General features: G+C 35.7%; 1 protein-coding gene across 1 annotated transcript in view; it reads right to left on the reverse strand.

Moving 5' to 3' along the window:
• The window catches only part of RASA1 (RAS p21 protein activator 1), a 101,412-nt gene that overhangs the window by 54,836 nt on the left and 20,611 nt on the right, over positions 1 to 25,965 (reverse strand). The window lies entirely within an intron of this gene.

The following is a 25,965-nucleotide window of genomic DNA, read 5'->3' on the forward strand; positions in this document are numbered from 1 at the left end:
AAAATATACTGCTAGAGGTTAAAATACCTACATGTAACTTAAACATTTACATTTTACTCTGAACCAGTTCCGCCAATTTTAACTCAATTATTTTTAACTTTTCAGTGTGTTAAAAAAAATTAATTTACTCAGTTTCAAATTTGTTCTATAACCTCAGGCCTAATCACCTCACATATGAACATGTTCTATTTCTGCCCATCTCTCTACCTCCAGCATCATCTATCTGTTCAAATACGAACACTTCTTACGATCAAATCCTTACTTAGAAAAATAAGAGTAAGATGGACAAATTCAAACGAATGATTAATTTACTGCCTCTCTGTATACGAAGGAACCAAGACTTGACATAACATGGCACATGGTACATGTGAGAAAATACAACTTTATTCCATGTAGCGTTTGTGCCCTGGAACCAGGAAAGAGAAGGACACTGTCTAAAGGCTACTATTCTAATTTCCTCTTTCAACATGAAGCAGATTATTTTCTTTGGTTTTAGGATGATCTACTCCATAACCACACATTTGAACTCGACTCCTCAAATTTACTTAACAAACACATGGGAAATAAATAATACCTTTGTCCCTTTAACTTTCCTGCTCTCAACTTAACTATATTCTACCCACCATGCTACCCCATGATCTGCTTCAATGAGTGGCTATAATGAGCATAACCCATGCTACCAAACTACGTCTATAAAAGTCTCATGGATTGATATAAACAGAAGCATACTTAAAAACAGATTGGAATTTAAATTTGCAAAGTAATTGTTATGAAATTTTTTTACACTTTTAATATGTTAGTCATCCAAACTTATCCTTTGGTACTTGTAGTCTATCTTGAAACATTCAGAAAACAATAAACTTTCATCTTACACTGACATTTAGTATCCAGCCTTAACTCAATAGTCTGAACTATTATACTACTATGACTATTTTCCTAAGCCTGCTGTAATGAAAGCTTACTATTCTTGACTCCTTAATTTAAAAAAAAGAAAAAAAAAAACTTAAAACTTCTCAAAAGAATTATTTTCAGCTTTCTTCTAAAAACCAACCCACTTCTTTGGAAGTCTGTCCTTAAAACTGAAATCAGATAATGAGAAACTTAGTCGTGGAGCTTCATTATAACTTAATAGGAAAAACATAATTGAAAACTGTAATTCCTCTAAAATTCTACTCTCAGTTCAACCACTATCTTTGAGGCTACTGACCAGTAAATTTAGCTTCCAAGAGGAAAAGTTTAGACTAATAATCATTAAAAGTCCCTTGAAGAGCTAAAATTTAATGATACATGATCAGGACAAAATTTTGAAATTCCAGGCTAAAAGCTTATTTAGTTGTGAAAGTATATGAGACACCCTTAGAACATGAAACTGGCACATTCTTTATTACCTGGGACAGCAGTGGAGCTATCCCACAAAGCAGACTTACACACTGAACAAAGACAAAATTAAGAACAATTTTAAGCAAAGTCCCTATTTGTCTGTACTTGTTATTTGTTTAATTTCTATTGTGTCTTATGCAAAATGTCAGGATTAAAAGATTTTATTTAATCTTCTTCATCTTGTGAACTCACCATGAGATGACACACGAAGGTGCCTGAAGCATTACACAATTACTAATAATAAGTACCCACCTAAAGACCTTTACTGATACGTTAAAGATATATTTGCGACTTTTACTTTTTACATCTTACATTTCTGTAAGATCCTGGCATTAAAATAGTTACTCAGTTCAAGACAGACACATTAACTTAAATAAATCACTTTGTTTCTTCAGTATTAGGTCATTCCCTTTATGGCAAAGCTCATAAGCTTCAAAGACAAAGAGCAAAATATGTCAATTCTTGCTTATGACTATAAACTGAAATTAAATTATCCAATAATAGGCTTATAAGCACACATGCTGTTGAGGCTGATCCTCAAAAAGTGTTAAAACATTTCCTTGTTATAAGTCTCTGGCTGTTCTAGGAAAAAAATTGAATGGTATTCATCAAAACTCAGTGGCCAAGTGGTTAAGTTCACGCTCCGCTGCAGGCGGCCCAGTGTTTCGTTGGTTCGAATCCTGGGCACGGACATGGCACTGCTCATCAAACCACGCTGAGGCAGCGTCCCGCAAGCCACAACTAGAAGGACCCACAACGAAGAATATACAACTATGTACTGGGGGGGTTTGGGAAGAAAAAGGAAACAAATAAAATCTTTAAAAAAAAAACAAAAAAACTCAGTTTCTTGAATTATCTTTATTGTTTAACTTCAAATTATCAAGGTGAATCATAGTAACAAGAATATTTTAAATGAGCCTGCACAGATATTTTAAAGTTACTACTGAGGCATAAAAAGCACTTAAATTAAACTGTTACCATATGCAATCTTTACCCCATTTAAAAACTTGGAAATCAAAAAAATCAGTATCATACTAGATAAAAGTAATCATTTTATTAAAATTGCATATAGCATCATGATATGCAACTATAACAAATATTTTATAAATAAATCATAAACCCAATGATTTTATTCAAATACTTCACCGATCTTTAGAACCTAAGCAAAGCTCTATATCCATTGAGCACTAGTCCTTGGGTTTACTCTCAAACCATCTCTCTCAACCCCTTTTTAACCTATGATCTTTTTGATGAACATAAAAAATTTCACCTCACAGGAGATTCAGAGTCCCTAAGGTGGCAATTTCTCATAGAGGATCATTATCTATTCTGTTTAACCCCAGCAGCCAAGAAAATGCTGCCTACCTTGATTTTCTGAAATTTGTAACATAATTCATTTTTATACAAAAAATCACGTGGCATATGCCTTGTCAAAACATACCCCCAGACCAAAGATATGACACTCTCCTAGAAAAGACACTTCCTTAGTAGATATGTGTCTAAAAGTTTCAGTTTAACAAAAATGCTAAACTTTCTGACTGTACAAATAGTTACAGTAGCATCATTACAAGGACATGAAAGAAAACATATTCAATCATCTCCTCTATTCTCTTAAGACGTTACAGTCAAAGCCTTATTGTATCTCTTTAAGGGCAGTTTTGCTGGTGATTGTTTTCAAATAAGTAAATAAAACAAGAAACGCAACTGGAATCTAGAATACTTCAAAGGAACACAGAATAACCACAGTGTCATATTAGGGGTATGAGGATATTCTGAGTGTAACATGAAATTACCAAATATCTATGGGCTCTATCAACTAAGGTAAACTTTTTACTCTGTTTATATTTGTGGCAATTATAACTCACAGACTGTACCTGGCACATAGTAATATTAATTTGAAAAGTATTTGTTGAATGAAAGAATTGTTGAATCACAAAACATAATGTTGGAAAAGACTTTAGAAGGCTAGTTCAACTTCCTTGCTAATATAAAAAGAAAAAAGTCTTCAATGTCCACACTAAGCAAGTTCTGATCTTTGAAGACTGCTATGTCTGAAAAGAACATGAAAACAATTTAGGGTGACAGAGCTCAAAGAAGGATGGCTACACTGACACCTCCTAAACTTACTAAAAAGAGACTAAGCTGACTTACCAGAAACCTCCATAACTATAGTCAAGTTGCTACATTTGGACCTCATTACCATCACTTGTAAAATAAGTAAATAATCTCCATCTCAAACTCAGAATAAATATTTATCCTAAACTCCTTCAAAAAATATATAAAAATGGAAACGTACTACACAGGCTACATAGTATAACGGTTAAGAGGAAAGACCTTGGAGCCACAGCTTGTGTTTGATCCTAGCTCTGCTACCTGGCTGTACAAATGTGGGCAAATTACTTAATTTCTGAGCCTCAGTTTCCTCATCTATAAAAGGCATATAATAACAGTACCTACCTCATAGATGGGTGCCTTGATATTATTATTAAATGAATAATATTAAACTATATACATATAAATTATATAGATACATATAAAAGACAATAGGACTGATTAATACAACTTCATCAATGAAAATCTCAAATTTCATGACTTGCATAATGGATAACTAATTTGTGGTGACTCAAGCCTCAATTATCTTCCTATTTTCCAGTCTTGATTATCTTTCATCAAGTTTTGGGAAGCAAGAGAAACCAATCTGTTTCTGCGAAAGCACTGATTTTAAGAGGAAATTTCTTTTCCCAAAACTCCTTTTTTACACATTACAGATCATACATAATGATTGGGGCTAGAGGCACCATGCTATGCATAAACTAGAAAGTCTTCCATTTCTCTTGGCAACTCTAGAACGAATAGACCCACTCTTTCCCCAATGTGGATATCTTCTTTGGAGAGATAGCAAGACAGGATGCATGAGATATTGTGACTTAAATTTGCCTAACATAACACTTTAATAATAAAATATCTAATATTCTCCTATTTAAAAGTAAAACATCTCTTTTTCTCTCATTTAAGGAAGATGGGGGAAAAGGCAGGATATTTAAGAAGTAAATACATTTTTCTCACCTAGTTTTGCAATTTTTGTTGAGAAATCTTACAAGCAGATATGGAGTCCCTTGATTTCATTTTCTTAGAAACTACACAGTTTATCTAAAATATCATTCCAAGATGAAACTACATATCAAATAAGTCAATGAAAGAGACAAGTTGGACAAGCTACAGGAGTCATTTTTATTTTTAAGTCTGGAATGACATGAATGTTTTCTATAAACATATGCTGTATATTGCTGGAGCACTTTTGAGGAGCAGTGCAGGGGCCTTCATACTTTTTGGTCTGTCTCTCCTGATCAGGAAGAATAATACAGAACTCCAGGCGATAAGAAAATAACCTGGTGTGAACACAGGCAGACACTTCATTCAAACTACATGATTATTTAAAACTAACTTGACAATTCTAAATGGAAACTGCCTAATACAGCAGAAAAACATTAAAATAGTGCTATCCTCAACAGACTTCCTTCTTCTGAAAAGGAAACTAAATTGAAGTTCCCAGCAGATCACTTTTACTTTCCACTATGCTCTTCCTCTTAGTGATGCCAGCGAAGGTACCAAAGTCCTTACAGAGAAACACATATGCAGAAATCCAATTGCCAAGAAATCTCTTTTGTCACCTGAATCACTTACGACTCTGTGCCTGATCATACCACAAACTTCTAAAGTTCTTCTTTAACTCTCAATGATTTGGATTTCCCTACAATGCTGTCCTTTCTGAAATTAAATTGGTTACTTCAGGCTGATAAGACATAGACCTATAAATTTGCTAAAACTACTATACATTTCCTAAAGCCCCCATATTTCCTTTTAACAAACATGTTTCTACAGTCATACCGTCTGAGCTGATGGTTAAGAAAAAGAAGTTTACTCTGTAAAGTGAAGGGAAAAGTAAAGACAATATACCTTATACTAAGTGATTTTACTCAGTCTTTTCTTTCTTATCACTACGCAGAGATTAAAACTTGGTCACTAGTAAACTCACTTGAACAAACACTAAACTAAGCATTATAGGTGTAATACCCATACCCCTTAGACCAACTACATCACTGAAACTTGAGAAGAACACTCATGTGTATATGTTAGAGATCTTGAGTTCATTTGTGTGTTCAGGCAAATATCAGTATGTGTGTGTGTTTGTGTAAATATTTAGTTATAAATCTCAGATCAAATTAGTACATAGCAAGAGCAGAAATTCTATCTCCTTTTGCCACAGGGAACATAATTACAGAGTCTGTAGTTCTGTGGAAGTAAAGAAACAGCATCATCACATATTCTATCCACCTAAAAATTCAATCCACTGAAAGACTAATATACAAAAGGTGGGACCCAATACAATGCTTATAACAATGCTTATAGTGAATTGCTATCCACCAAGACAGTCTCATTCTCACTACCCTTAACACCCATCACACTAGAAAACAGATAATGATGGTTAGAAAAGGCCATACCTTCTCCAAAAATGTTAGGCATTAATCAAACATGTTAAAAAGAAAAACAAAAAAAACAAGAAAAAGCACAATACCTACTAGTAGGAGGCTAACATCAATTCCTACCTAACATCTTCAATTACTTATATCTCTGTAATTTCACTCCTCAAAAACTACCAATTCTCACAATTGAGTTTTTCTAAGAACTTCATCAATTGCAGTGTTACACCTGCAACTATGTGATGAAACCAGGGCAAGAAAATGACTTGCAGCCATCTGGTCCAAAGCACTGCTGCAACAGGTGTAAGCTACCCGGAAGCAATCCTTTACTTAAAAACAAACATTTTTTTTTTTAAATTTCACAATGCTCAATGTAAAATTTGGAGAGTATGGTGATTCAGCGGCTACCTATTGAAACCAAAACATTTCTTAAGCTGTATTTTAAGATGGACCTTTAAAACACTGACTCTGAAGGCTAAAAGCAAACTTTACTCTAACACTGCCTTTTATTTAGCCCATCTCCGACGACTACATGCCGAGCATCGTGCTACATGGTAGAAAAACAAGTTAGCACCACAGAACACCACGACGGACGTTAACGATCTAGTGGAGAATAGAGACAGACAGGCAGTTGCAGTCTGCTGCAGTAAGTACTGGCACGTGGGGGCACACAGAAAAACATCAGTCATTGGGTTTTAGTGCACACTTCTTGAAAAAACTGATGGCCACATGGAAACCTAAAAGTAGCAAGTGATTCAGAGAAAGCAAGGGACTGGGAAGGTGAGAAAGATGTCACAGGCAGAGGGAACAGCACAGGCAAAAAAAGTTTATATATACATATAGGAACATGAGAATACTTTAAACTTCCAAAAATTACTTTACAAATCTAATTCTTATCAGATGAAATGGAAAGAATATAAGCTTCTGAATTAGGCTAGACTTATAACCTTACTTGCTGAATCAGTTCCTCAAACAGAAATATATCTCAAAAAACATTCTAAAAGTTCAAAATATTCTCAGATCTATCCTCTCATCTGGTCCCAGCATGGGAGTGGGGGTGGGGATGCATATTATACCACAGCCCTCAAAGTTCTCCACTATGCGCCCGTTGGAAGTCCCCTACATCCTAACCAAATTACATTTATTCCTCAACAAATATTTTTTAAGCACCTATAGGTTTTAGGCCTGTTTTAGACATTGGTTTTCTCCCTCTGTGCCTTCTCGAGTTATTTCCTCCTATATAACATTTTTTTAAAATGAGGGTGAAAAGATTATGCGATTTAGCCAAAGGTCATCCTACAATTAAGCTGTTTCCTATGGGTTTTTTCCGTCAGAATTTTCTATTTCTCTATTTGTTCTTACTTAGGGAAATAACAGGACCTCCTCAGCTCAGACTATAACCTCTATGAAGACAATTCCCAAATCCTTCTCTCTAAACCTGGCTTTCCTCCTAAGTTCAGGCCTAAGGTAACAAGTAGCTGCTAAGAATCTTCACCTTAAGGTGAATATGTCTAAATCTAAAAAATCAGCAACTACCCCTACAAACATAAACACACACACACTCCTCTACCTCTTTACTCCTCTACTGTTAATGGCACCAGCATCCTTCCTAGTGTTCAACCCAAAACTTCAAAAACTACTCTGATTCCTTCCTCTCTCACTATAAAACCATCAACTTGTATACTGCATCTCCAACATCACTGGAGTTGTATTATACAAGTTATTCTCCAGTTTTCCATTCCCTCATCGATTACTCTAGTTCAGGCCCTCTTTTCCTCTCAGCCTGTTTTAACTCTTCCTACAACTGTGGAAAGATTCATCTTCCTAAACCATAGGCTTAATCATCTCACTCTAACAACTCCAAAGTCTACAAATGGCTACCCATTACCAAACGAAGTACAAACTAGTCAACCTGGCATTCAAAGGCCACTACAAAGGCTCCACCTACCTATCAGGGTGAGGGGTGCAGAATTTAGAGAAGAGAAAGATGAAAGAGAAAAAGAGGGTTAGGTTTTGAAGTATGTTTGTGATTGTCAAATTTAACTGTCTGTCTACTGATGATCTGGAAATCAGAATAAGCTATTCACTGACTTTTGAAAAGCTGGTTATTTTTTCCACAACTGTTTTTTACATTTCTTCAAGTGCATTAGGAAACCAAGAGGCCCTCAGTAAGACAACCATAGTAACCGTTCGAAGAAAGAATTGTTCCCCAGGTACCATGGCCAAAACAATGATACCTTAGAGGGCATTGTTAAAGGCACGAGAGCTAAGGCACAGGTGATAATTATTACTCATAGTATGTGCTTTAAATTTATACGCTTCTAGCTTCTTTTCAAATAAACAGATCTGCTCTCAAGGCATTCTAGCACAAAGAAATTTAACATTAATAGTTCTCTGAAATTTATTCACAAAAATTTCAGTTTAAAATATATTACTTTGATAGATTTGAACATCTGTCTTAATTTTTTTCTAAATTTTAATACAATTACAAATAAATTGAATTACAAATAAATTTTCTAAGAAGCCACAGAAAATTTTGATTAAAATTTTGAACTTTCTGTAACAGAAATCAAAGGATCAGCCTGCATATTCATTTTTAAAATTAGGTTTATTTTTTACCTGTAGTGTGCTCTATTCTATATCAACATTGTTTCTTAAGCAAAACAATAACCACAATTGCTAGGAAGTATTTAATTTGCTTAATTAATATAGAAAAACAAAGGAAAAGAAGACTTATTCTCAAGCTACTTCCTGTTTAGTAGCCTATAAAATATAATAACACCAACAGTTGTTGTTCAACCCTCTCCCATATCAGGTATTCTAACAAAAGATATCAAACAGTACTCTAAACCTACTCGAGATTGAGATGTTCTGTAAAAACCCCAGAAGACAGTGTGCTTCTTTAAAAACACAAGATTTTTTAAAAGGAAGTATTTGCCTGTTAGCCATCAGTAAGAGCTGCAACATAATTCTGTACTTATTTAGGAACACAATGAATATGAAAATCAGAATATATCCATTTTAATATAAAACCCCTTACATTTTAACTAATTTGGAAACCTCATTTTGCCTAAATCCAAATATAATGTCCTCAAAAACAGGTATAATATTCAAGATTTTGTTTAGGATCTCCAAATCAAAAAGGGGAGTGCCACTTATATAAACTAGATCACATATCTGTCATACTCATCTAGTGTCACGATATAGAGTATTTACCAATGTAATCATTCCTAACTCTCCAGTCGGCCTTAATGCAGACCTGCATTTCCAACAGCTGCTGGACCTTTCAATCTGGAGGTCTCAACAGTCAACTCAAACCCAACACACTAAAACAGCGACCTAATCATCATTCTTCCCACATCCCTCTCCTAACCTCTTCTTTCTCTCCTGCTTCTCATCTTTACTTATGTCATACATCAGTCCATTTACCCAAGCTATTAGGCAAAACAATACAGTGCTTTTTTTTAAGGTCAAAAAAGCAATTACAGATGGTTCCACCTGGTGGAAACCTCTCATCAGTACCTATGACTTACTCTATGCTGTTTCCCTCCTATCCAACCAGTCACGAAGTCTTGACAATTCCAAATTCTCAATGCCCTTTTAGCTATCTCATTTTTCCCTTTCCCACTGTCAATGTCCTTCCTCATCACATCCTGTAGCAGTTCCTGCAAGAGGTCTTCCAGCTTCGCTGCTCCTCCATTTCCTTATACATCTGTATCAACACCTCCAGAAACAGCTACACCTGAATCACAACTCAGACACTGAAATGGTCCCACTGCTTATAGAATAAAACCCAAACTACTGGCACGGCATTCAGTAATTTTTATGACTTTTCCAGTCCCCACAGCACTACTTGTCACCTCCTAAACATATTAAGCACACACTACTTTCAAGACTCCATCCATTTGATCGTGCCATTCCTTTCATTTGAAATGCCCTTATTGCCAGCCCTTTGCCTACGGAAATCCACACCATCCTTCAATGCCTAGTTCAAGTGCCATCTCCTTGATCCACTGGTCATAATTAATCTGCTTCTACCATACTCCCAGCTTATTTTTTATACTTTTTTTTTTTTTACACTTTATCTCATCTGTAATATAGTCAGTCATTTTCACATCTATTTTCTCCATTTAGTTGAAAGGTACTTGAGGATATTGGGGACACTTACACCATCTTCACAATCCTCTAGTCTAGCACCTGGCACAACGCTTTGAACATAGTAGGCATTGACAGGTGGGAAGCTGAGAAAAACAAATTTGTCAAAAATGCCTGCCTACGCTGAAATTCTAAAGTCATAATCCCTTACTGGAATCCACTTATCTAGCCAAACTGGAGAGTGCCTTGCATTCTCCCATTCAAGATATTTCCTCAACCTGCATTGTCCTCCCACCCCCATTCTAGAGATTCTTTTATCACTCTTCCCTCCAAGGAACACCCATGCCTCAGGCAGAGCCAAAATTCCACCTCCTCCAAGGAATCATCTCAAGACCACTCTTGCCCAAAGTGATGTTTTAAATCTAAAAACCACCTAGCATATAGCGCCTTGTGATTACATCCATTTTCTCAGTAGAAAGACTGAAGCAGACCTGTTGGTTCCCTCACCTGGACCCCCAACCTCCCCTACTCAAACTCTCATCATATTTGCAATCTATACAACGTGCTGATACTCAAAGATGCTGATTTGGGAGTTGCCTGTTCATCATTCATCCCATATACACTCATACCTCCTTCTCTGGGACCTCTTTCTCCCCCAATTCCAAAAACATGGCTTCTGAGGAAGCTTTCATTTTCTTTGAAGAACCTGACCCAGTCAAAATTGATCATTCCATGAGGAGCACCTGAACTAAGCAGAGTCAAAGTTTCTTTTCAAGTATTTTTTGCACCCTGGAACTGAGAACGAGTCAGTCTTTCTCTGATGGCAAAAGCTATAGGATGCCAAGTCAAACAAAGGGTTTTTGTTTATTTATTTATTTGCTAGGTTTTCCACTACTTGGAAGAGCCAGTGTATAATAACAAAGTGAAGCTAATGGGGCCAAACAGATAAAGAGATGGAAATGGAGATTTATGGTATCATTAAAATCCCTGGTTCCAGTTACCTCTGAGATCCGTTACAAGCCTACCCTTCCCTTAGGTCAGTTGTTCATTTCACCCTTTTATTACCTCTAAACCAGCTTTTTGGACTCTAGGTCCTTTCACATGTTTAAAAAACTACTGGACCCCCAAAGGAAGTTGTTTGTGTTGGTTATATCTATCAATATTAACAGTTTTAGAAATTAAAACATTTAAAATATGTTTACTATTAATTTTAAATTAACAAATAATGGAGTTATTGTTAATATAGAAAATATATTCTTGTGTAAAATAACTATATTTTCCAAAACACATTTAGTGAGAAGAGAGCATTTTTATAGAGTTCTTTAACAGCTAACTTAACAGAAGATAGGTGGATTCTCCTATCTGTTTCTGCATTCAATCATTTGCTGCATATTGTTTTGGTTCATAGTATATGAAAACTGTTATTTAACCTTAATACTTAAAAGGCAGATGTCCACAACTAGAAGGACCACAACTACAATATACAACTATGTGCTGGGGGGATTTGGGGAGAAAAAGCAGGAAAAAAATTAAAAACAAAAGGGAGATGAAATGTAGAATCCGACCATGCCTATAAACATTCTAAACTCTGATCTATTAAAATCCATTGGTCAATCATTTATTCATGCATATTTTGTAGTACCATGCCATAGTCATTTAGCAATATTGGTTCACTGAGCTATGAAGATCTTCTAAGTGTTAACACATTTTGTTTTATAATATCAAGACGTCACATCCTTTACGTTACCACTATGCAGTAAAGTAGGCCTAGGTTGTCCAAACTCTGCACATTCGACTCTTGCCCAGCTCCTGGGAGACAACTCTGAGCCCTTAAAATATCCTGCCAAATAAGAGTGTCTTTATTTACTGAGAACCTTGGGCCTTGCCAGATTGTTTACGCTAACAACATGATTTATGGGGGGGGGGGGTGCCCTTGGTCCAGATAACGTGCGTTTGATCTCTAGAGTCAAACTGATGGAGTAACTAAGGTCAGCCACACGGGGGCTCCAGGTCTACATGACCAACTCCCAATAAAAATTCTAGACACTAAAGCTTACGTGAGCTTTCCTGATGGGTAATACTTCATACATATTGTCACACATTGCTGCTGGGAGAACCAAGGACTGTCTAGATGACTCCACTGGGAGAGGACAACTAGAAGCTTGTGTCTAGTCTTTCCTGGACTCTGCCCTATGCACTTTCTTCCGTTGCTGATTTTAATCTGTATACTTTTGCTATAATAAACTGTTACCGTGAATTTAACAGCTTTGCTGAGTTCTGTTAGTCTTTCTAGAAAATCACTGAACCTCAGGGTGGTTGTAAGGACCTCCAACAACAACCATCAATATCACTAGAAAAGTCATTAAGAAGCTCTCAAAGTCACAGCTGCAGACACAAGGCTTCCAAAATTCTATTTTTTACTTGAAAGCTCAAATTTTGCTTGAAACACCAAATACTGTCAGTTATCTTCCTTAAAGTGACAGATCTCACTTTGTTCTTTTTCAAGAAAATATCTGTCATATACTCAAGACTGACTAATCATAGTTTGTCTGTCAGTCATTCTTTATAGTAAAAATAGTGTGCATTAAAAGTGGCAGCTAGTTCAGCTCTCTAATCAAATAATCACACAACTGCTTTTCCTCAAGACAATGTACTTAAGGATGTAGTATTATGTGTATTTTCCATTTCGCCACACAGAATATTAAAAAGACATACACTGGGATTGTAACAATAAAATTAACAATTTTTACTGCTCCATCAAAGACATTCTTAATTGAAACTGGCTTCTTTTTTCTCTGCAAGTGATGACTACAATAACTACTAGTACAGCTGGGTGCCACGGCATCAATTTATACTAAAGTACCAGAAGTTTTACCTCCTATTGCTTTGCACCATCATTGCAAACGTCAACAAAGCAAAATGGCAAATAATAGCTTAGTATTATGAAAACCATTTTGACTTTACAGACCTCCTGAAAGGGTCTCAAGGAACCTCAGGATTTGGAACCAATATCCTAGTCAAAGCAGACAAGAGTCTATCAACCCCCTGGAAGCAATCCAACCTCTTAGCTGAAGAGTCTCAGCTAAGCCTGTCAACTTTCATATGGAAGACAAGGCCATCACCAATATCTTAACGAAAATGTTAATTCTTTCCTCTCTATTTCTTTATGCCAAGCCCAGACAGCCTCCATTAGTTATGAATTTTTGGTTGTCACCATTTTTAAATAAAACCTACTCTGTTATAAAGGACCTAATTTCCCAATACTTTATTAATTCAAACATTATTTTATTTTACTGATATGTTTCAGATTTTTTTTTAACTTCCTAGCTTTGGCGTCTTTCTTCTGCTTACTAATATTTTGACGACCATTCCATTCTTTTTAGATTACTAATTTTTCTTTAGCTGAATCACTGGCTTAGGGAATTCCTTAAAATTCTTTGAAAATTCCTTAGTTTCTACTTGATAGTTTGCTATGTTCCTTACTTTTAACATATTTTCAGCAATTTTTTAGGATTGCCTTACTTATGGATCACAAATTTATGCACAAAGCAATGAACTTCACAGCAGCCAATTATCACCTAATTGATCTTCAAAATCAATAAGCTCCTTGACATTACTTGCCATAGCCAATAACATTAAGTCTTTCCTCTAGCAAAAACATTACATATATCTGCTTCCGCTGCTTCCTCTCTAAAGCCATCCCTGCAGATCAGATTACCCAAACAGCAACACAATTTCAATCACCATGTACACAGAAAAGGACCATATCACACATAAAAATTTAATATACACTGGGATGCATATCAAAAAACATATTCAATAAACAGTCCTGCAACAATCAGTTAGATGTTTGGAAAGTAATCAGCTCAGATTCCCAAGCAATAACAAAATAAATGCCAGAGAAATTAAACAACTTTTTAAAAAATCAAACTACAAAATCTATAAGTTTATACATAAGCTTTGATATATGCCAATCTACACTTAAAAGCGAAAAAAGAAAAAATTACACAAAGACTGAGATTTGACAGCACAAAAACTATGTCAAAGTAAAAGTAAGCAAAATATTAAATGCACACACGTGCTCATACAACACACACAAGAAGGGTCACTGTAGCTGTTTACAACATCATAAGATTAGGTATAACAATTATTTAACAATTGGAGATCTGAGTAAATAAACTTTGTACATCCAATAGAAAACTATGTAGCTACTTAAAAGAATACGGTAATTCAAACATACATAAGTAGACAAATGTAAGGACTTGAAGGTACTTAAGGTACCTTTACACAAAAATCTCCTCAATGAGTCCTATTCCCGCCACCCTGTTTAAAATTGCACCCTCCCTCCTGGCACTACCAATGACCCCCTTTATCCTGTCCAATTTTTTCCTCTCTTTTTGTCATAGCACTTATTACCTCTAGCATTTTGTACAACTTATTTATTTATTAATGTTTATTGTCTTTCTCTTTCCAGCAAAACGTAACCACCAAAGGAGCAGATATCTTCATGTGTTTATTCATTTATCCGAAGCATCTAGAACAGTGCCTGGTATAACTGGGTTCTGAAAAATTTAGCTGTTACATAAATAAATATACAAAAGAGTGGTAAATAGTTGACCTTAGAAAGTATAACTGGAGAACTGAGAGCGAGTGGTAGAAGGGGATTTTTTTAATCACAGAATAACTTTTTATACCATTTTATACACATTGCCTTTTTTTCCTGTGTGCAAATATATATAGCCTATTGGAAAACTTAATAATCTTAACACACAACAATCATATATATGTTACACATATATATGCATGAACAAACATACACATACATAATAGCAACAGTTACTACTAAGAAACAGATTAGGGAGGTATGAAGTAGTGGAGACATTTTCTCATATTGTTCATTTTTGGTTTTGTTTTTTCCACAGGAGGTATTCATGTAATACTTGTAACATTACTTGCAGAAGATTGATCCTCCCACCAAGAATAACTAGCAAAAGCAAATAAAATACGAGAAAAAGAAGAAGTTTCTCTATCTCAAGTCATCCAAGAGTTCCTGAGATAATCAGAACATGAGGAGACAAAACTTCAGTGAAAGTAGAGTGCCATTCAGCAGGCACTTTGCCACTTTTTCCCTCAGAGTATTTGCCAATTGTGGTCACAAAGCAAGAGTCTGAGGATCCATGCAAAAGACCCAGGCGTTCTGCGTGGGTCCTATTAGGAGGAAATGAATCCAGGAGAGCTTCTGGTAGTCTCACAAAGCTGCTCAAACACATATTAAGAGACTTGAAGGGCCAGGATTCCGGTCACAAAGGAGACCGAACTGAACCACAGGCTAAACTAGTTACCCTCTAGAGACATTTACTGAATTCTGGAGCTGGAGGGATAAGAAGTCCAGCAAAGACTCTGCAGAGCAAAATGGAGTGTTGGAAAACTTTCTAACTAAAATGATTTCACTGCACTCTATCCACTTAGCAGAGGAAAGGGTAGGTCATCCTCTGCAGCAAATTATCATTCAGATCGTCTACAAATTGTCAAACACAATGTCTGGCATTTAGTTAAAAACTAACAGCATGCCAAGAGACAGGATCCAATAAAAGAAAACAAACAAGCCAAAAAATAAAACAAAGATATAATAATAAACTTAAGAAAAAATTCAAAAGTTAGTTCTTGGAGAGACTAATAAAATCAACAGATTCTAGTAAGACTGATCAAAAGAAGAAAAATGTCACAAATTATCAATTTTAGACCCACAGGTGAATAAACTTAAAATTAACAGAGAATTTAACAATTCACAGAACTATAGAAAAAGATAAAATAGATATAAAAATGGACTTTAACCATAAAATTGGAATGATTAAAAAGTAATCAAATTTACAAAATTAAGAGCTACATATATGAGATTGACAGTGGATCAAGCACATTTTTAAAAAGCTAATGAATGAGCAACACTCATAGAAAATATTTTTACTACAGCACAAAAAGAAAACAGGGACAGAATATACAAAAGAAAGCATAAAAGATGAATGGGACATAATAAAGAAAAAGTGGTTAACATATGTGCAGAGTCTCACAGGAGGAGAGAAAGACAACGGAACAAAAGCATAATCTTAAGAGAAAATGGTCAAGAATTTCCCAAACCCAATGAAAGATATCAACCCAAAGATTCAAGAAACTTGGTATACCCCATGCAAGATAAAAAAAGAAAGCCACATCTAGGCACACCATAGTAAAGATACTAAAAACCAGACAAGACTAAATTTTAAGAGGAGTCAGAACAAAAAGATGCTAACTTCAAAGAAATAACAAAAAAATATTTGCTGACTTTGCAATAGAAATACTGGAAGACTGAGAGAATGGAATATCATCACATTTCTGAAAGAAAATAACTTCAAACCTAGACTTTTATGCCCAGCAACAATATCCTTTAAAAACAAAAAGAAGTATGTTTTCAGATAAACAGAAAGTAAAGGACATTAGATGTTTACCAAAAGAAATATTAAAAGACGTTCTATAGGCAAAAAGAAAAAAGGTTCCCATGGAAATGCAGTATAAAGTAAAAAGGGTAAATATACATGGGTAAATCTAAATAAACAGTGACTGTGTAAAGCAATAGTATCTAGTGAGTATTAAAGCACATGCACAATGAAAATTCAAGATAACAATGTAAAAAGCAGAAGTGTAAGTAGAGTTCAAGTGTTCTAGGTTCTTAGCATTGTTAAGGAAGTGGTAAAAGTATTTTTGATAGACTGCAATAAGTCAATGATAAGTGTTGTAATTTCTAGGGCAACCACTAAAACATCAAGATTGCCAGAACGGATAAAAAATAAAACACTTATAAGAGATACATCTTAAATAAAAGAACACAGAAAGGTTGAAAGTAAAAGGCTGGAGGGCAGGCCCGGTGGCACAGCAGTTAAGTGTGTGCATGTTCTGCTGCAGTGGCCCGGGGTTCGCCAGTTCGGATCCCAGTGCAGACATGGCAGTGCTTGGCAAGCCATGTTATGGTAGGCATGACATATAAGTAGAGAAAGACGGGCACGGATGTTAGCTCAGGGCCAGTCTTCCTCAGCAAAAAAAGAGGAGGACTGACAGCAGATGTTAGCTCAGGGCTAATCTTCCTCAAAAAAAAAAGAAAGTAAAAGGATGGAAAAACTTATACCATGCTAACACTAATCAAAAGAAAAATGATGTTAGAAAAATTAGATTTTAAGACAAGAAGTATTATTAGAGATAATATGGGGCATTTCATCATAATAAAGGGACCAATTTACCAGGAATTTATGCTAAGCTAACAGTGCACATACCCAGTAATGTGGCATCAAAATATAAACCATAGTCAGTCGGGAAACTTTAACATAATTCTCTTAACAGAATAAGCTAAGAAAAGAAAAAAAAAATCAGTAAACATAAAAAGATTCATAAATATAATGTAATGATCTATATAGAAACTGCATCCAATAACAAAAGAATATATATTCCTGTCAAGTGAACATGGAACATTTATCAAAACTGCCATATGCTGAATCAAAAAGGAAGCCTCATTTCAAAGGACTGAAATCATTTCAGAGTATGTTCTCTGGCCTTAATGAAATGAATCAAGAAATCACCAAAAAACACCACCAACAACAAAACTCAACAAAAAACCTACTTAAAAATATTTGGAAATTACACAATATACTTCCTAACTCTTGAGTCAAAGGAGAAATCACAATGGAAAATAGAAAGTACTTAAATGAATGATAATAAAGCAAGGACATATAAAAAATTGCGACGTGCAGTTGAAGCTATAGAGTAAAATCTGTTGCCTTAAATGCTTATATCAAAAAAGAAGAATGACAGGGCCAGCTCCAGTGGACTAGTGGTTAAGGTCAGTGCCCTCTGCTTCAGCAGCCCGGGTTCAGTTCCCAGGTGTAGACCTACACCAATGTGTTTTAGTAGCCATGCTGTGGCAGCAGCTCACATGGAAGAAAAAAAGAGGAAGACTGGCAACAGATCTTAGCTCAGGGCAAATTTTCCTCAGCAAAAAAAAAAAAGAAAAGAATGACAATAATTATTTAAGTATCTATCTCAAGAAATTAGTGAAAGAACAAAAAGTTAAACCTGAAAAAGGCAAAAAGAAAGTAGAAAATAATAGAATTAATAAAAGCAAAAGCGTAACATAAAACTGCAGAAAAAAACATAAGTTGGCTTTTGGAAAGATTAATAAAATTGATGATTCTAGCAAGACTAATCAAAACAGGAAAAAAGTCACAAATTGTCAATTTCAGTAACAAAAAGGGGGAAATCTTATTGGTCCTACAGAACAATTAGTCATGCTATCATTTATCAAGACTTATTGCAAAGACAGACAAGTTAACCAAAGGAATACAACTGAGATGCAAGAGACTCACACACAGACTGCCATTGACTTACGACAATGATAAACCTGAAAGAGAGAGTCTTTTCATTAATGTTGCTGGGTCAACTGGATATCCACATCAGAAAAAGGCGACCCCTTCCTTGCTCCATACCCAAAAGTCAATTCCATACATATCTTACATCTCTAAGTAAAAGCTCAAAACCTATAAAGCTTCTAGAAAAAACATAGGCAAATATTTTCATGCCCTTAGAGCAGGCAAAGATTTGTTAAACATGACCCAAAAAAGCACCAATCATAAAGGGAAAAATTGATATATTAAAATTAAGACCTTCTCTTCATTAAAGACAGCATTAAGAGACAGAAAAGACAAGAACTGGTATCTCTAAGACATCCAACAAAGAACTCATAGACAGAAAAAACAACTAGACATCAATAAGAAAAAAGCCAACAGAAAAATGGCAAAGACTTTAACAAATAATTATGGAAGAGGTTATTTATCCAAGTAAGTCAATAAATATGAAAAGATACACACCTTCATTATTCATCACATCGGGAAAATACAAATTAAAACCACAAGGGCTATCCACCCTTGTAGTTACATATATAACATCTACCAAGCTTATTGTATGAACATCCTATGACCTGGCAATTCTAATCCTAGGTATGCAACTAACATAACGGCACATATATGTTGATCAAAAAACATTACAAGAAAATTCACAGTATACTATTTGTAACAGACAGAACTGGACACAACCTAAGTGCCACATCTAGCAATAGCAGAAAGGGCCAGGCCCTAGCCCTGTCTCACCTGTTCTGCCTCCCTATGACTAACAACTCATGATCACTGAGGTCAGAGCAACGATGGGACTGCATCGTTCTGCCTCTTTGGCACGTGTATTTTTATACCTCTCAGGATTTTGTCACCATTTTTCACTTTCTCTACTCATTAAGTAGTTATGCAAACTTTAATCATATCCATCATTTTTAATCTTTTTCAATAATAAAAAATCTGAATACTTTAGTCTCTCTTCATACAAAAAGCTCTTCTATCCCCAATTATTGTAGGCATTAGTCTAAAACTCATACAGTTTTAACTTCCCTAGAATAAAGCAATTAGAAATGTAGGTGTTATCTCAAAAACAACTGCATATGATTTTATGCCAACATTTTCCATCATGTTTCTATTACATTTCTGTCATTAATAAGCAGGATAAGCTTCCCTGCTAGGGATACTTCCTCTTATCTCTGTAAATCTTAATAAGTAACACTAAAATGTGTATTTATTCTTGCTTTATTGTCATCTTGTCCTGGCCACATATTATAGTGTGTGCAAAGAAAAAGATTACATGAAAACCTAAGTTCTTAGCACTGCTGCCTCTAAAGTTAACAAGCTATTGACTTTTTTCTTGATTCAGTTACTATTTCAATATTTATAGAGATTTCTGTGACAATTCACATCAATGTCACCTGCCCCTAGAAAGTGTAGGAATCAAAAGTCCACCTTCTTCTATAAGAATCATATGTAAATTTTGTATATAAGTGCTCTGCTAAAGCTTTTTGATAATTATAAAACATCAACATCACTATGAATAAGAAATGGAGAAAAGTCACTGTGTTTCACAAAAGGAAAACTGAATCATGAGGAAATTAAATAAATTTTCCAATACAGTGATTCAGTAAAAGCATTAAAAACAGAAACGCACGTTTTCCAAAGCCTAAACTATGGGTTCCTTCCTCTATACTACTAACCCTGTCAGCACCAGGTGGATAGAAACCTAGCTACTTGCTATTACCACGTTTCTCAAAGTTCATCAAGCATATAATTAAGTTGAGGAAAAGCCGAGTTAACAAAAAAGTTTGTTTAGTACATTAAAGAGCCAGGAATCTTGTATTATGTGCATTCTAGATTTCTAAGAACACGGACTGTCAAAAAAGTCACAGAATACCAATCCTATAACTGAACAATGCAGTGCACAATTTACAAAATGCTATGAATCACTTAAGAAACAGTGGACACCTGCTGACTGGCTAATAATTCCTTCTTTTTGTTCAAAATTGCTTTCTTCTAATGATAAAATCTCTACCTTAATTCTTTAGATTTTGACTAAATATATTAACATATGTTGAAAAATAAAGCATAACTTGCTTTTGAATATGCCGGAGTAAAAATAAGAAATCCAAGCTAAATGATTGTTTAAAAAGACACCTAGGGGGCTGGCCCCATGGCCCAGTGGTTAAGTTCGCGCGCACTGCTTCAGCAGCCCAGGGTTTCACCAGTTTGAATCCTGGGCATGAGCATGGCACTGCTCAACAAGCCATGCTGAGGCGGCATCCCACATGCCACAACTAGAAGGACCTACAACTAAAAATACACAACTATGTACCAGCGGGCTTTGGGAAGAAAAATGAAAAATAAAATCTTAAAAAAAAAAAGACACCTAAATATTTACTATTAGGAGTAAAAATATTTTCATTCAAATTACTTCTCTATGCTATTTTGAAAAAGCTGCTCCCCTTACTCTGCCATCCCCTCTGGCTACCATTCTCCTGAAGGATTTAGCCTCCAAATTTCCACACCCCAAATTCTTTTTAACCTCTTTAAAACTTTTAACTTAAAATTCCTTTAAGCCACTTCCAGGTTCCAGTTAGGTGTATAAGGAACTTAGAAGTTGCTACTCTGTCTTAACAAGTAAAAAGCTGAAGAAACTGAAAAATCAATAATTCTTCTTAGATCCATGAGAGAAGTGAGGTCACAGGGCAAACTGCTGCCCCCGAAACTGAGAGAGAGACAGGCAGATGAAGAGAATCATAACTTATCTGAGCAGAAACCTCCCTAGGAACCAGCACCAGAGTAGGGAAACCTGAACTGTAATTGATGAATTATTGGAGGCTCAGTGTAGACAACTCTGAGAGTTAACAACTCCAGGGTGACCCAGTCACAGAGTGGACCCCCAACGCTTTTGTGAGTTTTATTTTCAGGAGTTCTACGAGGTCCTTGGAGTGAACATCTGAGAAAAATCACCTCATGCTTCTAACAGGGGGAAGGAAAGAAACCATTCTGAAATAAACCAGAAATAAACCATTCTGTTCGTAACAAGACCTGTCCCCAGGGGAAATTAATTTACCAGAGCCTAACCTGCTAGGGTTTCATCAAGAGTCCAATCCACCTGAGGGAAAGGAAACGCCCAACTCCAGCCAGCTCTAGCCTTCCATGTAGGTGAAGGGAAATACTCAACACCAGGCCTCTACAGACATCCTCTCCCACCTAAGGGGGTAGAGAAAACAACAGATGCACTTAAGTTCACAGTCCAGGGGCAGAGGCCCGCCAAAAGACCAAGTCCTAATGATAGCACTATAGAACACTTCCTTCCCTTACACCTTAGCATGACATTACTAAAGGCCTACCTAGTGCAGTTACTTCTACCCAGTACAACGTGTCCACTTTTCAAAAAAAAAAAATTACAAGGCATACCAAAAGGCAAAAAAAAAAAACAAATTGGAGAGATAGAACTAGAATCAGAACCAGAGTTAGAGATGGCAGGAATGTTGGAGTTATCAGACCAGGAATCTTTTAATGGAAAAAGAAGACAACATGAAAGAACAGAAGGATAATGTAAGCAGAGAAATGCAAATTCTAAAAAAGAATCAAAAAGAAATTTTATGAGATCAAAACTTCTGTAACAGAAATGAAGACTGCTTTTTATGGGCTCATTAGCAGACTGGAAACAACTGAGGAAAGAATCTCTGAACTTGAAGATATGACAGTAGAAAACTGAAAAGCAAAGAGAGAAAAGAGACTGAAAAAGAACAGAATATCCAAGAACTGCAGGACAACTACAAAAGATATATATGTAACGGGAAGGAATGCCAGGAGGGGAAGAAAAATATTTAAGCAATAATGACTGAGAATATCCCCAAATTAACGTCAGACAACAAACCACCGATCCAGGAAACTCAGAGAACACCAAGCAAAATAAATGCCAAAACAACTACACCTAGGCACATCCTATTCAAACTTCAGAACATCAAAGATAAAGTCTAAAAGAAGCCACAAGGGAAAAAACATCTTACCCATAACAGGAGCAACAATAAAAATTAAATCCAACTTCGCCCCAGAAACCATGCAAGCAATAAGAGAGTGGACTGAAATATTTGGAATGTTGAGAGATGTCACCAACCTAGAACTCTGTACCCTGCAGAATTATCCTTCAAAAGTGCAGGAAAAATACTTTCTCAGACGGAGAAATTGAGGGAATTTGTTGGCAGTACACATGCTGTGCAAAAAATGTTAAAAGAAGTTTTTCAAAGAAGAAAAATTATATAGGTCAAAAACTCAGATCTACATAAAGAAAGGAAGAGCACCAAAGAATAAATAAGTGAAAGTAAAGTTTTATTTTTTTTATCCTTAATTGATCTAACAGTTAAAAATGAACCAAATAGGGACCAGCCCGGTGGCACAGCGGTTAGGTTCCCACATTCCGCTTCGGCAACCCGGGGTTCACCAGTTCAGATCCCGGGTGCAGACATGGCACCGCTTGGCAAGCCGTGCTGTGGTAGGCATCCCACATATAAAGTGGAGGAAGATAGGCACGGATGTTAGCTCAGGGCCAGTCTTCATCAGCAAAAAGAGGAGGATTAGTAGCAGATGTTAGCTCAGGGTTAATCTACCTTCAAAAAAAGAAAATTAACCAAATAATAATAGCAACAATATATTTGATTATATATATATCATATACATATGCTCATATATAAGTGAAATGAATGACAGTAATGATACAAGGGATGGGAGGGAGAAATTAGGAATATTTCATTATAAAATAAACGCACTACCTATGAAGCAATATAGTATTATTTGAAAGTGGACTTAGATATAAATGTATATTGTAAATACTAGGGCAAAAACTAAGAAAAAGTAAAACAAGAAGTACAACTGATATGCTCAGAAAAGAGAGAATATGGAATTATATAAAATGCTCCATTAAAACCACAAAAGGCAGAAAAAGTGTGTTCGACAAAAATAAGAGCAAAGAACAAGGGCAACAAATAGAAGACATTAATATGATATTAATCCAATTATATCAATAATCATTTGAAAGGGCAATGGTCTAAAATAGCAGAGTGGCACAGCAGAAGTGTGCCGGGCCCATAAAGGGCTATGGTCTAATGTACCAATTAAAAGGCAAAATTCTCAGAATGGATCAAAAAACAAGACCCAACTATATGTTGTCTACAAGAAATCAACTTTAAATATAAAGACACATAAAGATTAAAAGTAAAAAGATAGAGATCTTAAAAGTTCTCATCACAAGAAAAAAAAATTTTTTAACTGTGAAAAATAAAAGTAAAGAGACAGAGAAAGATATATCATGCTAACACCAATCAAAAAGATAAAGCTGGAGTAGCTATATTAATTTCAGACAGAGCAGACTTCAAAGCAAGGAAAGTTATCAGGGATAAAGAGGGTCATTACATGATGATATAGAGGTCAATACTCCAGGAAGACGTAACCGTCCTTAGTGTGCATATGTCTAACGACAGAGGTCAGAATATGTGTGGCAAAAACTGATAGAAATGCAAGATGAAATATATGAATTCACAATTATAGTTGGAGACTTTAACAATCTTCTCTCACAAATGGACAGACCCAGCAGGCAGAAAATCAGCAAGGACACAGCTGAACTCAACAGCACCATCAATCATCCGGATATAATTGACATCTGTAGACTAGTTCATGCAACAACAGGACATAACACATTCTCTTAAAAGCTCACATGGAACATTCACCAGGACAGACCACATTATGAGCCATAAAAAACACCTTAACAAATTTGAGACAGACATCATACAATGTCTGGTCTCGGACAACAATGGAATTAAAATAGACATCAATAACAGAAAGATAGCTTGAAAATCCCAAACTACTAGGAAACTAAACAACAAACTTCTAAATGACACATGCAGCAAAGAAATCTCAAGAGAAATTTAAAAACATTTTGAACTAAATGAAAATGAAAACATAACATTAAAATCTGTGAGATGTAGCAAAAATAGTCCTTAGTGAGAAATTCATAGTACTGAACACATAAATTAGAAAAAAAGATCTAAAATCAATAATTTAAGTATCTACCTTAGGAAACTAGAAAAAGAAGAGCAAATTAAACCCAAAGTAAGCAGAAGAAAAGAAATAAAAACTAGAGCAAAGCTCAGTATTTTGAAATTAAAATTGAAATTGAAAACAGGAAATCAATAGAGAAAAAAAATCAATGAACCCAAAGGTGGCCTTTGAAAAGATCAATAAACTCAATAAGCCTCTAGCTAGGCTAAGACGAAAAAGAAGACACAAATTACTAATATCAGAAATTAAAGGGGCCGGCCCCATAGCCAAGTGGTTAAGTTCGTGTGCTCCACTTCAGCGGCCCGGGGTTGACTGGTTCAGATCCTGGGTGCAGACCTAGTACTGCTCATCAGGCCATGCTGTGGCAGCACCCCACATAGAAGACCTAGGATGACCTACAACGCAGATATACCACTATGTACTGGGGTTTTAGGGAGAAAAAAAAAGAGGAAGATTGGCAACAGATGTTAGCTCAGGGTCAGTTTTCCTCACCAAAACAAAGCATACGCTACGAACAACTCTATGCCCACAAATTTGATAACCTAGATGAAACAGACCAACTCCTTGAATAAAACAATTTGTCAAAACTCACACAAGAAAAAACTGATGATCTGAGTGGCCTATGTCTATTAAAGAAATTGAATCAATAAGTAATAACCTTCCAAAATAGAAAGCACCAGGCCCACATGGGTTCACTGTGAATTCCACCAAACACTTTAGGAAGAAATTATACCAATTCTCCACAATCTCTTCCAGAAGACAGAAGTAGAAGGAATACTTCCTAACTGATTCTATAAGGTCAGCAATATCCTAACACCAAAACCAGACAAAGAAATTATAAAAGAAAACTGCAGACCAGTATCTCTCATCAACAGAGATGCAAAATCCTCAACAAAATATTAGCAAATCAAATCCAACAATGTACAAAAATAATTATACACCATGACCAAGTGAGATTCCCAGGTATGCAAGGCTGGTTCAATATCTGAAAATCAATTATTGTAATTCATCACATCAACAAGTTAAGGAAATATCTCACGATCGTAAAACAGATGCAGAAAAAACATTTGACAAAAATTCAACACTCATTAAATAAGACAGGGCCAGCCCCGGTGGCCTGGTGGTTAAGTTCAGCACACTCCACTTCAGCAGCCAGCCCGGGTTCGGTTCCTGGGCATGGACCTATAACACTCATCTATCAGTGGCCATGCTGTGGCAGCAGCTCCCATACAAAAAGAGGAAGATTGGCAGCTGATGTTAGCTCAAGGTGAACCCTCCTCAGCAGGAAAAAAAGATAAGACAAAACCTCTCAAATCTAGAAACACAAGGGAACTTCCTTAACTTCAGAAAAATCTTACAACTTTAAAGAACTTGACGAAAAACCTACAACTGACATTACACTTAACAGTGAGAAACTTGAAGTTTCCCCACTAAGATTGGGAACAAGGCAAGAATGTCCTCTCCCACCAGTCCTTTTCATCATCACACTAGAAGTTTTAACTAACATGTTAGACAAGAAAAAGAAATAAAAGACA

The sequence above is a fragment of the Equus quagga genome, chromosome 7 (assembly GCF_021613505.1).
Source record: "Equus quagga isolate Etosha38 chromosome 7, UCLA_HA_Equagga_1.0, whole genome shotgun sequence".
NCBI lineage: Eukaryota > Metazoa > Chordata > Mammalia > Perissodactyla > Equidae > Equus > Equus quagga.